Raw genomic sequence first — 13,019 nt, forward strand, 5'->3', positions numbered from 1 at the left:
TTGGTATTCAGTTGATATTTTTTATAATTTGCAGCGCGCTTATTAATTTAAAGAAAAGGGTTGGTGTATGTGCGTAGCAGTAGACGGTAATTTTGATAATGATAGGAGCTGAATTCTTAAGGGAAACCATTGTTAGACGAATAGATTAAGTATCGTTTTTTGTCATTGATTTCTTTTTTAATTGTCAGGGAATTGTTTCACTATGTATTTAATTCAGAAGTATTTCAGTCTGTCTCAAGAGTTTGATTAATTTGTAATATTGCTTTAGTGCCAATGGAGGCAGATTTACATACGGAGCAATTGCTCAAAGAGCTTCTAGCGTTTTGTTACTTGAATGAGAAAGAATCGCTTTCAGAACATAGTTTTTGAAAAAAAGGAATTACTTGTTTGGGTTATCATTTATCGAGTTTAGATTTGACCAAACCCTTTCTCTTGAATTATATGTAGTTGTAGTAAGGAGCAGCAGCCGCAGCAACAGCAGGAGCCGCCATACAGAACATGCATTGCACTCAGCATGAATAATAGGTTTTTTATGTTTTTGTTAAATGATGGAATGCAGCGGATCAAACAGTGGCAGCAGAGAGACCAAGTAAGTTATCTGTTGCGCACAGAACCAATTAAAAAAATAATAAAGTTTAGGCGATCTCTGTAATAGTAAAGTTAACAAGAGTACAAGCACGAGATTTTCAGTAGGAAACACAAGATAAGAAGATAGAGCTCGCGACTTTCAACCTGAAACATTATCTGTCCTGTGAGACAGGTGTGGCTGAATCACGTGTTGGCTCTTTAGTCGGCAGAGCAGAACGGAACAGAACAATCTGGAAGGTAAGGGGGAGGGGGGGGGAGGAAGGGGGGGGGGCGGCAGCTGGGGTTCCGGAACGCTGGCACCTCGCGTGGCCCAAGTTTGCTGCGCAACTTGTTACCGAGATTTATAATGGCGCTACAAACAGCCCCCCCCCCCTCCCCCCAAGCACACACACCCCGGAGACCGGGGCTCCTTAGCTGCCCCCGCCCCCCTCCACACCTCCAAACTTGCGCCGGATCCGGCAGGCACGCTGCAACGTACGGCGATACACGGGAGACGTCCTCTCCCTTCCGCCTACCTTCCTTGAGTGCTTTATTAGCCAAGTGCTTCATTTTGTTTCGCATTCTGCCTAGCCCGAATGAACGTATTTGTCTAGCAGCGATAAATTACTACTTGTTAGACGTGTCCTTTGTAATCTGCTCCGGCTGTTATGCTCTATGGGGTTCCCTGAGATTGCTATCAACGTTATGGAGAACACAATAACAATTTCGATAAATATGCGTAGAGACTTCGCAAAGTACAGTGTGATACTTGACAGGGTCCCACGAAAACGTGGGACAATGAAAACATTGTAGAAACATTTATAAGGATATGCGGAAGAGAAATAACGAATAATCCATTGAAAGAAACATGTTTTAATATCCACATGGAGGGATGACGTTTGTTAATTGTGTACCATGTTTACGGTCGACGTTACAACCGTTGCTCAATGTGACGATCATCTGCATCCATGGCAGCCTGGAACCGCACTTCAGATACCGTTCCATAATTGTTCGCAACACTTTTTCAACTGTGGACCTTGGAATGTTCAGCAGTTGTGACACAGCACCCCCGCTCCACCGGAAAGATGGAAATGGAATTGCAGGACACTAACGACGTAATCACAGACACCGATCCAGGTCCTTAAATTTCCCTCTTCCACCGTGATACCCCGATAGGTGTTTACTCACGTCGACCACTGCCAATTAACTGAAACATTAACACATCAGCGATCAGCGGCAGACATTCTGGCGTATCGGATAGACAAGTATATCTGCAATGAAATGAAATGGCTCTGAGCACTATGCGACTTAACATCGGTGGTCATCAGTCCCCTAGAACTTAGAACTACTTAAACCTAACTAACCTAAGGACATCTCACACATCCATACCCGAGGCAGGATTCGAACCTGTGATCGTAGCGGTCGGGCGGTTCCAGATTGCAGCGCCTAGAACCGCTCGGCTACACCGGCCGGCAAGTATATCTGCCCAAATGGTTATAAATAATCCTTTAATTATACACGGCGCCAATGAACCCAAATCTGACAAACCTTGATGAGCACTGCTGAGTAATGCCTCCCAAAATTTGATTAGCCAATTCTCTAGAACAAAGAAATAAAATCATAACATAGGAACAGGAATGAGGAAAATAATTTCGGCCCGCTCTTGCACGTCAGGCATAGACTTACGTACTATTTGGCATGACCTCTAGCTACGCATTAAGCACGGCTTCATGTCTATTTGTTGTGCGTAGCTAGAGCACTCCTTTAAATACCATCAACATATCAGGCGCCCAGACCAAGTACAGTGACAAATAACTGAAACAACCAAGATAGTTTTCAGTGCACTCAGGTATTCAATTAACGTGAACAAAACCCACCAAGAAACAATTCGACGACTCCATTTCGTTCACTTTGAGTGACATTTAACAGACTCGAAGGAAATCTGTCCTTCAAATCTCCAGGAAGTACCAGTCACTATCGGCAGCGGATCTGCTTTCAAACGGCGAAACACGCCGCAGCAGCTGCCCACGCTCCTTCGTCGTACCGACTCGGTCACTCACCAGCGCCACGCGTCACTGCCGCTCACACAGCTGATATACCCAAACTCAAGCCCCAGCAGGGCGCGAGCGCCGCACTTAAATAGCCATCCGCCAAAGATGCGAACAACACAAGCAAGCATTGAAAATCGACTCACAACTATCGGGATGACAATCGATGGAGACTGGCGCCAGCAGCGCACCAGCTCAGCTACCCGTCTCTCCCAGGAGCACCTCTCACGTCGCCATTTAATTCGTACTTCCAAATCACGCTCCTCAACTGCGGAGCGGAAAGTCACTCGCGAAGAGCAGAAGCACTGTCACTGTTGTTTACATAAAACAACTTTATGATTAAGGACCCGCTTCACCGTTCCTACACCGAGCGAGCTGGCGCAGTGCTTAGCACACTGCACTCACATTCGGGAGGACGACGGTTCAAACCCACGTCTGGACATCCTGTTTTAGGTTTTCCGTGATTTCCCTAAATCGCTTCAAGCAAATGCCGTGATGGTTCCTTTGAAAGGGCACGGCCGACTTCCTTTACCATCGGTCCCTAATCCGATGGAACCAGTGAATTCGCTTTTTGGTCCCCTACCCCAAATCAACCAACCAATCAACAAGGTTCTGCAGGGTCTTTGGTTGCTATTGGGGAGAGCAGTTCGTCCTCCCCACGGGTCCATCCCTACTCGGTCTGCGGTAGAGGGTTATTGAGCTATTGTTGTATCTGAAAATAAGTAACCAAACACCTGTAAGCAACAAGAAATGGTGTTGTAAAAAGCATTATGTAAAAACAGAAAATAAAAAAAAATTAATATAGCTGTAAATAAACTCTAAAATACTGCTGTGTTTGGCTGAGCGAGGTCTGGATTTGGCTTTGTTGATGCTTATAAGCCTACAGCGTAACAGAGTTTATTCAGATCTTTCTGGTTTTCAGGTACTAGGTCACCTTTTTCTGTGGCAGAAGAAGCCAATTTAAGCTTCTGGATCTCTTCAGATAGTGGTAGTACTTGGCCTGGGATGATGCGTTTGATGGCACTCATGCTGTGAAAAGTATTCCTGAAGTCGATAGTGAAAACGTTGACATTGAAATTGTCTCAGCGTGGCAGATAGCTCCATCTGTTGTGGTTCATAATACATTTCTCTGAATCCCAAACCAGCTAGTAGATTGATCAAATTTTTTGGTCCAAACTTCCCAAGAATGAAGAGAGCGATAGCATGTTTTATAGGTGATGTGAATGATCGATGACCAATGGCAGCAGTGAGGGCGTGGATATAGAAGTCGGCTGATTTTCAGTTTCCTGTTTTGCTCTTTCCTTCGCCGAAACGCCATCCACGAAGACACCATTTCCTCAGTCACAGTACAGAATTTGTCACACAGTCGAAAAACAGAACTATCGTATGTCATAGACACAATAACTTCTAAGATTATAGTGGCAGCTTCCCGTTCTGCTAGTTTGTCCATACACTTCGAAGACATCCATGCATCATTCGAAATTTTTCACCTGACGTACGGAAGCAATCAGTATTTTTATCCGGTGTGAATTGTGCTGAAAACAATGTGAACCCAATATTTCACAGTCTCTCCTTGAATGTCTTTATATGAGGTAATGTTCCCAAAACTTGCTCCAAGAACTCCTACAAGGTGAACTGGCAGTCGTCATTCCCCTGTATGTATCTGAATATTTTCTGCATTGAAACATTAATTTCTTCTGCCTTTGGGCGCCCGCGTGTTCTAGATTTAGCTGCTGAGCCTATAAAGAACTTTTAAAATCAGTCTTCGTGATATCTTGCACCTGCAACGTGTAGATCCCCAACAAGCAGATACGTCTTCGGACGGTGTCTCGCTATTCATCCTCCCTCTCCACTGTACGACCTATGATTGTACCATTGGGACTGAAGGATTGAACACTGCAAACCACTGCAAACATTTCGCCACTTTTTATGGGTTTTTTGTTCTCTTTATCAAAAAATTTATCATCAACGGCTTCTGCACACAACATACAGCTGATTTTAAAATCAAATTTCGCTTCAGCTGAAAGCAAACGTTTGACTCCAGCTGACGCTGAACGCTGTTCCCCTGGAAGTGCCACTATTAGAGACCTTTTAATTGCCTTAGCTCTGGTATACTCTTTCCTGCAAGATGTATGAGACGTACCGTTTCTTTTTCTGTCCGGCCGATGTGGCCGAGCGGTTCTAGGCGCTTCAGTCCGGAACCGCGCTGCTGCTACGGTCGCAGGATCGAATCCTGTCTCGGGCATGGATGTATGTGATGTCCTTAGGTTAGTTAGGTTTAAGTAGTTCTAAGTTCTAGGGGACTGATGACCTCAGATGTTAAGTCCCATAGTGCTTAGAGCCATTTGAACCATATCAGTTTTCTTCTCTTTTCTCAAATAACTGGCTTTGACCAATACATGTACTCCTTTCCCATCAACGTTTCACAGGTAATTGACAATATCACACTCACAGATTAAACACTTCGCACCCATTATTATTTATAGGAACATATTTAATGTAAAAACTCCGAGCGGTCTAAGGCGCTGCACTCATGGACTGTGCGGCTGGTCCCGGCGGAGGTTCTAGTCCTCCCTCGGGCAGGGTGTGTGTGTTTGTCCTGAGGATAATTTAGCAGTTAAGTCCGATATGATTTCACACAATTTTTTTTTCATTTTTTTTTTTTTGTAAAAACTCAACAAACTGGAAGTCACTCCATTATTTACATATGGTCATACTGAACTTATTTTTCCTACTCACATAAAAGAACTAGACAGGAAATGCTGTGAAGCCTATGGTCAATTATTCTCTCTGTAAACTGAAGAACGAGAAATACTCTCGGTGGGGGGGAACTGATCTTCGCCATTGAAGAAAGCTACGACAGTCGTACAGGATGACCAACAATTAATTTTCCTATTAGCAGTGCAAGGCGGTGTAACTCAACTAAACTCCTCTCGAACAGGCCATGAAGGCCCAACGGCACCGACCGGCCGCCGTGTCATTACTAGTCCACAGGCATCACTAGTTGCGGATGTGGAGGGTAATGGTGTCAACACACCGCTCTCCCGGCCGTATGTCACTTTAAGACACCGGAGCCGCTACCTCTCAATCAAATAGGCCCTCAGTTTGCCTCACAATAGCTGGTCACCGATGCAAGTGCTAGCCCAGCCGACAGGGCTTAACTTCGGTGGTCTGACGGGAACCGGTGTTTCCAATGCGGCAAGGCCGTTGGCTGTGTGGAGATTTACGTAGTTATTAGTACCTAATATCTATACACCGTTTAGTGGAAAATGAACACTTCCCAGACGTGTCTGCGAACAACGCGTTTTTTGGAAAATAAACACTCTCTAGGTGCGCCTAAGAGAAGCTGGCAACCGTTTGGGATGGAGACCCTTGCTTCGTGGGGTCACGACGTTCAGCAATGAGCACAACTACTTACGAGAGAGGTACGTGCGCAGTGCGACACCAGTGATTTGCAACGCGTGCTGCGGAAAGGTCGGTATGATTATGAAAAAAAGTAGTTATTTCTTGCAAAGTATTCGTGTAGAAAGAGAGTGGACACTTGCTCGCTCTTCATTTTGCAGACGAACAAACGCGGGAAGTAAGTAATCTTATTCTAGCGGCCTGTCTTCGCTCTCACTTCCACCCTCCACTACTGCTCCCTCTCGCTGCCACCAGTGACATCCCAACAATTTATCTCTCAATAAGACCCTACTGTACTCAGATGTGATACAATCATTTAATATTTGGTCTTAACCTACATTTAACAATAACTATTAACTTTATACAAAAAAGCTGTTTTTAATATTTTGTGATTTTTTTTTCATCCTCTGCAACGCAGAAACCACTAGCTCTTGAAAAAACGTGAATATGAATTTTAATGTAGTTTAGTTTTGTACTGAGAAACATTTTCGTTAGCAACCGCAGTTTTCGAGTTATTCAAGAAAAACTTTAAAATGGTGATCTCTAAACGTCCCCCAGCCCAACGCTCACGCCCCACGGGTGTGGATTTTTGGTATGGAATTCATGAAACTTCTCCCTACCACTGTACAAAAATTTGTGACTACAATAATTTTTGCTCTATTCTCCCTTTTTTGGTTCTTCGTTGATTGGGCTATTGGCCGATGCCTTTGTGTGGTTCAGCATCCTGGCGACAAGAATCTGTCTAAAACAAATAATCATGTAATATTAAAAGAGTATCAGTTTCAGGAAGCTTATGTGCTCCTAAATTAAAGTTTCAGTGTCCGTTGTCTTTTAATATTTATTTTATTATCTGATACTAGCAAATGGACTCTCGTGTGTCTTCATGTTTCTGTCGTGATTGAGGGCCCAGATACTGACCGTCATTAACCTTGTCAGTTAACGAGCAATGCGCTCTCATTTAAATATATGGCCGAAAGAGTCAGCCTACAGGAATTGTGAAACAAACCCTGTCATCGAGGAACGTGTGCCACAAAGTGCGCAGATTCACCACGAGATGAGGAAATTCACAGGCGTCTATTGTCTATTGGGGCCTAAGCGCTGTAGTGTGCGAGAACCTACGTCAGAGGGAAACCGTTTGTGGCCAAGGAGTCGCAGCAGTGTTAAGGATGGCGGACCTAAGATCTGCCATAAAGGGAAAGATTTATGGAAACTATTTAATTCTGTAGTAAATCAGGGAACGAAGACACAGTAATTTTAATGTACCATCCCTCATAAATTTTCATGGTGATCCCAATAAAACTTGAATATTGATCATATGTATAATAGTGTAGGATTTACTGTTAAAGTGAAATTAATAACTTTTGTAACAAAGACCTGGATGCTAAAATCTGAACTCTTTGGTCGATCTTAACGGTCGACATTTCATAGACAAGCGCATCATTAAAATGACAAATGTTGTAAATATCAACTCTGTAACTTCATTTCTTTAAATGATATAGTAAATTCAAATTGTCAGCATTTTCAGCTAAGCATCAGATCATCATTTCCTCCACACAAAACACAATGAGTGATGACAGCATGCACCTTATTGAACCATTAGCTGACAGAATATTAGTTGTAAAGTTTAGTGCATAATAGTTACTTTTGTTCTTTATTTATTTAAAAGAAAGCACATCGGTGCAAGGCTACTGGCCGTGACATTTAAAGTTAAGAAGAAAATTGTACTGGTTTTGTGTAAAAGAATTTAACGTTTACTATGTAATGGGTATTATTGTTACTTTATTTAGAAAATGAAAGTGGTCAAGTTTTGATTATTATGTTAAAATGTAAAATACTTTAGAATATGCCGTAGCCAATCAGATGGACGGTTTCAGGAAAGGGAACTGCACTAGTCAGTTGAGCGAAGAGGTTCCCCGCCCAGGAAAAGCGGCCGGGGATGGGCAGAGACAGAGTGCTGGTTGTTGTTGTTGTTGTGATCTTCAGTCCTGAGACTGGTTTGATGCAGCTCTCCATGCTACTCTATCCTGTGCAAGCTTCTTCATCTCCCAGTACCTACTGCAACCTACATCCTTCTGAATCTGCTTAGTGTATTGATCCCTTGGTCTCCCTCTACGATTTTTACCCTCTACGCTGCCCTCCAAAGCTAAATTTGTGATCCCTTGATGCCTCAAAACATGTCCTACCAACCGATCCCTTCTTCTAGTCAAGTTGTGCCACAAACTTCTCTTCTCCCCAATCCTATTCAATACCTCCTCATTAGTTACGTGCTGGTAGAGACGCGAAAGCGGACAGTTCTGCTGGAGACACGAAAGGGTACAGTTCGGATTGAGACGCGAAAGCGGACGGTCGGTCTTTAGGCGGCTAGGAAGTGAAACGACTTAGAAAATTTCGCGTTGTGTGGTATCGCGGCGAGCAGCCGCGCGCCTGGTGTGAACTCGTAACTTTCTGCGTAGATAACTTGTATTTCACGATGAGATTGTGAATGATCGAACTGTGTCAAATGGATATGCTCTCGAGTGTAACAGTAACTCTAAATACGACCACTTTCGCTATTAGTTTGCTTTCTGAATAAACATTAGTCTGCCGGCCGCAGTGGCCGTGCGGTTCTGGCGCTGCAGTCCGGAACCGCGGGACTGCTACGGTCGCAGGTTCGAATCCTGCCTCGGGCATGGGTGTGTGTGATGTCCTTAGGTTAGTTAGGTTTAAGTAGTTCTAAGTTCTAGGGGACTTATGACCTAAGATGTTGAGTCCCATAGTGCTCAGAGCCATTTGAACCATTTTTTTAAACATTAGTCTAACCAAATCGCAACTGTGTGGCCTACATCATTTATGGGTCGTTAATTTAGTTATTATATGTTATATTAACTTTGTATTTCACAAACTTCCCATCAGCCACACAATTTAACCAAAGGGTCACAAGGGTCTAATTTAGGGCGTGTAATGCGACACGTGCGGTTCAACCCCTAGAGGAGTTTGAGCCAAGACATTTCGACGAAGAGGAACTGCGCTTTAGCCCGAACATTGTTGGGGTGTTAGTCCGCAACCTGTTGTGTATATTTAATTTTGATTCTCTGTGTACGTTTTATAATTTGTCGAGCAACTGTCGGGAGGCCGGACGAAAACGAGCCGTTACTCGCTTTGCCTAATTTGTATGCTTGGAGCGCTTCGCTAGCCTGGGATTTCGTTACTCATAAAGCTGCTTGGTAAACCCTCTGTCTGCTTCACAGACGTTTACACTATTTTAAACTTTGTGTTTTCTGCAATTACACATATTAGCGAAATACGCTGCTTCACAGCAGTCCATGTAAAGTTAAAAAAGAAAGAGTCTCATTCACAGACGTGTACATTATTTTAAGTTCACTGCTTGTACGTATGTATTAACTGGGGACCTAGAAACGACGGAGAGGCTTCGTCCCCGCCGTAGTCCCCAGTGGTACACAACACCACAACAGGCTACAGCAGCCCGCTCACCCCACCGCCGCCCCGCACCGAACCCAGGGCTATGAGTTCATTGCTTACTATGATATGCACAGTAAAGAAATAGTGATTCCCTTTGTCTATTTCACAGCCGTGTATGTAAAGTTATAAATTCTACTTCGTATGTAACTGATGCTTATACATCCTAAAAACTCCTTCACAGACATGTACAGTATTGTAAAATTTATGGCTTCTATGAAAATGCGTATTAGCAAAATAACAATTCCTTTCGCTGTTTCACAGACGTGTAGACAAAGTGACGCAGTCAACAGGTAACATTCGTAAACATGCCACTGTACCTTAACGAACTATTATCATCATTTTGTGTGCCTTGCAGACAATTTGTTGATCTGATACAGGAAACATTACTTTACGTGGCAATAAATTTATGATTCTCATCCTTTTGGTGGAATGTAATTTAAAGTTATCCATCGACAGTGACTACAAAGACACCTGCATAAACAGTATTGGTCTGTAATGAGGGTTCAAAGGGCTTTGAGCACTATGGGACTTAACATCTTAGGTCATCAGCCCCCTAGAACTTAGAACTACTTAAACCTAACTAACCTAAGGACATCACACACATCCATGCCCGAGGCAGGATTCGAACCTGCGACCGTAGCAGTCCTGCGGTTCCGGACTGCAGCGCCTAGAACCGCACGCGGTCTTTAGTGATAGGAATCTAACTCCGTAAATAAATATGCGAAGTGATTTCGTGTGAATATTTGGAAATAACTACGGAAATTCTCTTGTTATTTATTAAGAGATACAATCCTACCACGAACATTTTTAGCTAAAGGATCGGTGGCGCAGTTGCCGAGAGGAAGTATGAATCTACAGGTAGGTCTCCCTCGTATCATTACACATTGTAAAAGTGTAGCATGTCTGGAGCCGAAGCTGTCAGAAAATCTGTTAAAAAATAACTTTGAAGGATAAAGCAAATAAAAAGTAAACATGTAAATAGCGTGAGTGTATCATAACAAAGAGACAACCGACATTTACGGTCCAAGATGCCGTAAGGGCCCCATCACACCAGCTGTGATGTAAAGATAAGCTGCCAGAGTTGACTGACATACATGTAAGGATCAATATTACACCTGCTATACCTTCTCCACAGATAAACTTGACAAAGACAAATCGCCGAAACGAGCTCTTCGTGTAACTCGTATTACTACAATTAATTAAACAAATAGTTCAGGAAAAAACTCGTACTTAAAAAAATATGACGTTCCTACAGTGCTTTCTATTCGATGGTGACCGTTGATCAGAGAGAAGGTTGTGGTCAGGAGTGTTCCAGTGAAGTGTGATGGAACCGCTCCTGTTCTTTACAAACATAAATCATCTGCCGGACAGGTGATCTGCAGTTTGCTATTTTTCGATCATGACACTGTGGTGTAGGGCAAGGTGTGGTCGTTAAGTGACTGCAGGAGGATACAAGATGGGTTGAACTGAATTTCTAGTTGGTGTGACGAATGGTACGTTGATTTAAATGCAGAAAAATGTGAGTTAATTTAGATGACTACGGAAAAGAGCAAGATGGTGTAACGCTCGAATACAGCATTCGTAGTGTGCTGCTTCACACAGTCACGTCGATTAAATATCGAGGAGTAACAGAGCAAAGCAACATGAAATGAAACGAGCACGGATATGCGGTAGTAGGGAAATTGCGTGGTCGACTTCGATTTATTGGGAGAACTTTCGGACAGTGTAACTCATCTATAAAGGAGACCGCGTATAGAACACTACTGCAACACACTACTGAGTGCTGGTCGAGTGTATGGGTCGGATTAAAGGAAGACATCGAAGCAATTCAGAGGCGGGCTGGTACACTTGCTAGCAGTAGGTTCGATCAGCTCGCAGATATTACGGAGATGCTTCGCTAGCTTAAATGGAAATCCCAGGAGGTATAACTTCCCCTTTTTATATTGATTGTTTGTTAATGAATGAAGCTCAGGCTCTGGCTATCTTGCGGTATAGTGTTTGCGAGGAAAGTCAGAAAAAAATAATAGTCTTGCTGCACTGTATTTACGCCGAGTGCGTGTTAGCTGTACCGGCTTACTCAGATGAATATTTGCTGCCTGACGTGTACGAGCCTAGCTACACGTAAATGCATACAAACTGAGATTATTGCCCTAATCATTATTACAGTCTATCTACATCCACAATTTATCTATGAAAGTTTACAATTCGTGTGGGCTAAAATCTGAATCAGTACAACTCTCTAGAGCGCCAAAGAATATTTATGAATGCTGCGCTCTGTTGATAATCTATGTTGTCGCACAGACAACATGAGCACGCAATATTAAATGGGTTGAAAGAAATGTCAAACACTGTATATTCACTTTATGTTGGTTTATTCTAGTCTATGCACATCCTATCATTGTCTTAAAGAAGTAACCTTTCTTTGAGATGGGTGGAATTAGTTACGTAAACTCAGCCAAAGAGTTTACAGCAAGATCCAGATTACGCTATTCACTTTAACGCAGCTCAGGTATATTCCTCACAGTTTACACTATTCATCTCTTCCTATCATTTGAACTATTAGCTGTCTATCGCATTGCGTCCAAGTTCAGTCTTTCGTTGATAATAATCAAATTAAGACAATATATTAGGTTATTTCCCTAGCTTGAATTACTTCAAAGATATTTTCAAAATTTGTGATTTACCTCTTTCGGTTTTTAATCATTTCTGGCAGATCGCAAATCTTCAAAAGGTAACAAACAATCTCGTGTCGCCTACCAATATTACGTACGAGCGCACAAGTTCAGTTACGAAACGACAAGGCGAGCGCCAGAAGCACACTAACAATGTACGTACAACTTTAGCTTCTGTATTTCGCAGTGTCCTCAAAGAGTACTCACAAGGAGTATTCTTTCAGGCCATTTGTTATACTCCGTGATCTACAAGTCTACTACTTTGCGATGTACTATTATATTTATCTTGGAACTAATATTTTGTATTTCTTTTTTATTCCTTTTCAAAACATTAAGTTACTTTGCTATTACTTTATATATTACTTTCCTTTCGGTCTACTTGCTGCTAGTCATGCAATGTTAGTACACAGGGACTCTGTTTTTCTTTTTATGAAATTTGGGTCTTGGGCTTGGGACTTGTATTGGGGTGTGAGGACTACATTTATATTTTTCATTTTAGCGTCCAAAGGGTAGCAGCGCTACAGAGGTAAGACAAAGCTCTTTTTGCGAAACATTGGTGAGAAAATGTAGAGTGACCTGCGCTGGAAGCTTACTGCAGAACTATTTTACTGCTCCCGACACTCATTTGGCGTAGGCACTACGAAGATAAGACAAGAGAAATCAGGGTTCGTACAGGGGCACATAGACAGTCATTTGTCCCTTGCTCCATTTGCGAGTGAAAGAGGGAAGAAAATTACTAGCTGCGGTACAAGGTACCCTCCGCCATGCATCACGCGATGGCTTGTGTTTCGTTGGTTGATTTGGGGGGGAGGGGGGGAGGGAACCAAAAAGCGAGGTCGGATTAGGGAAAGATGGGGAAGGAAGTCGGCCG

This window comes from Schistocerca americana, chromosome 6, assembly GCF_021461395.2.
Source record: "Schistocerca americana isolate TAMUIC-IGC-003095 chromosome 6, iqSchAmer2.1, whole genome shotgun sequence".
NCBI lineage: Eukaryota > Metazoa > Arthropoda > Insecta > Orthoptera > Acrididae > Schistocerca > Schistocerca americana.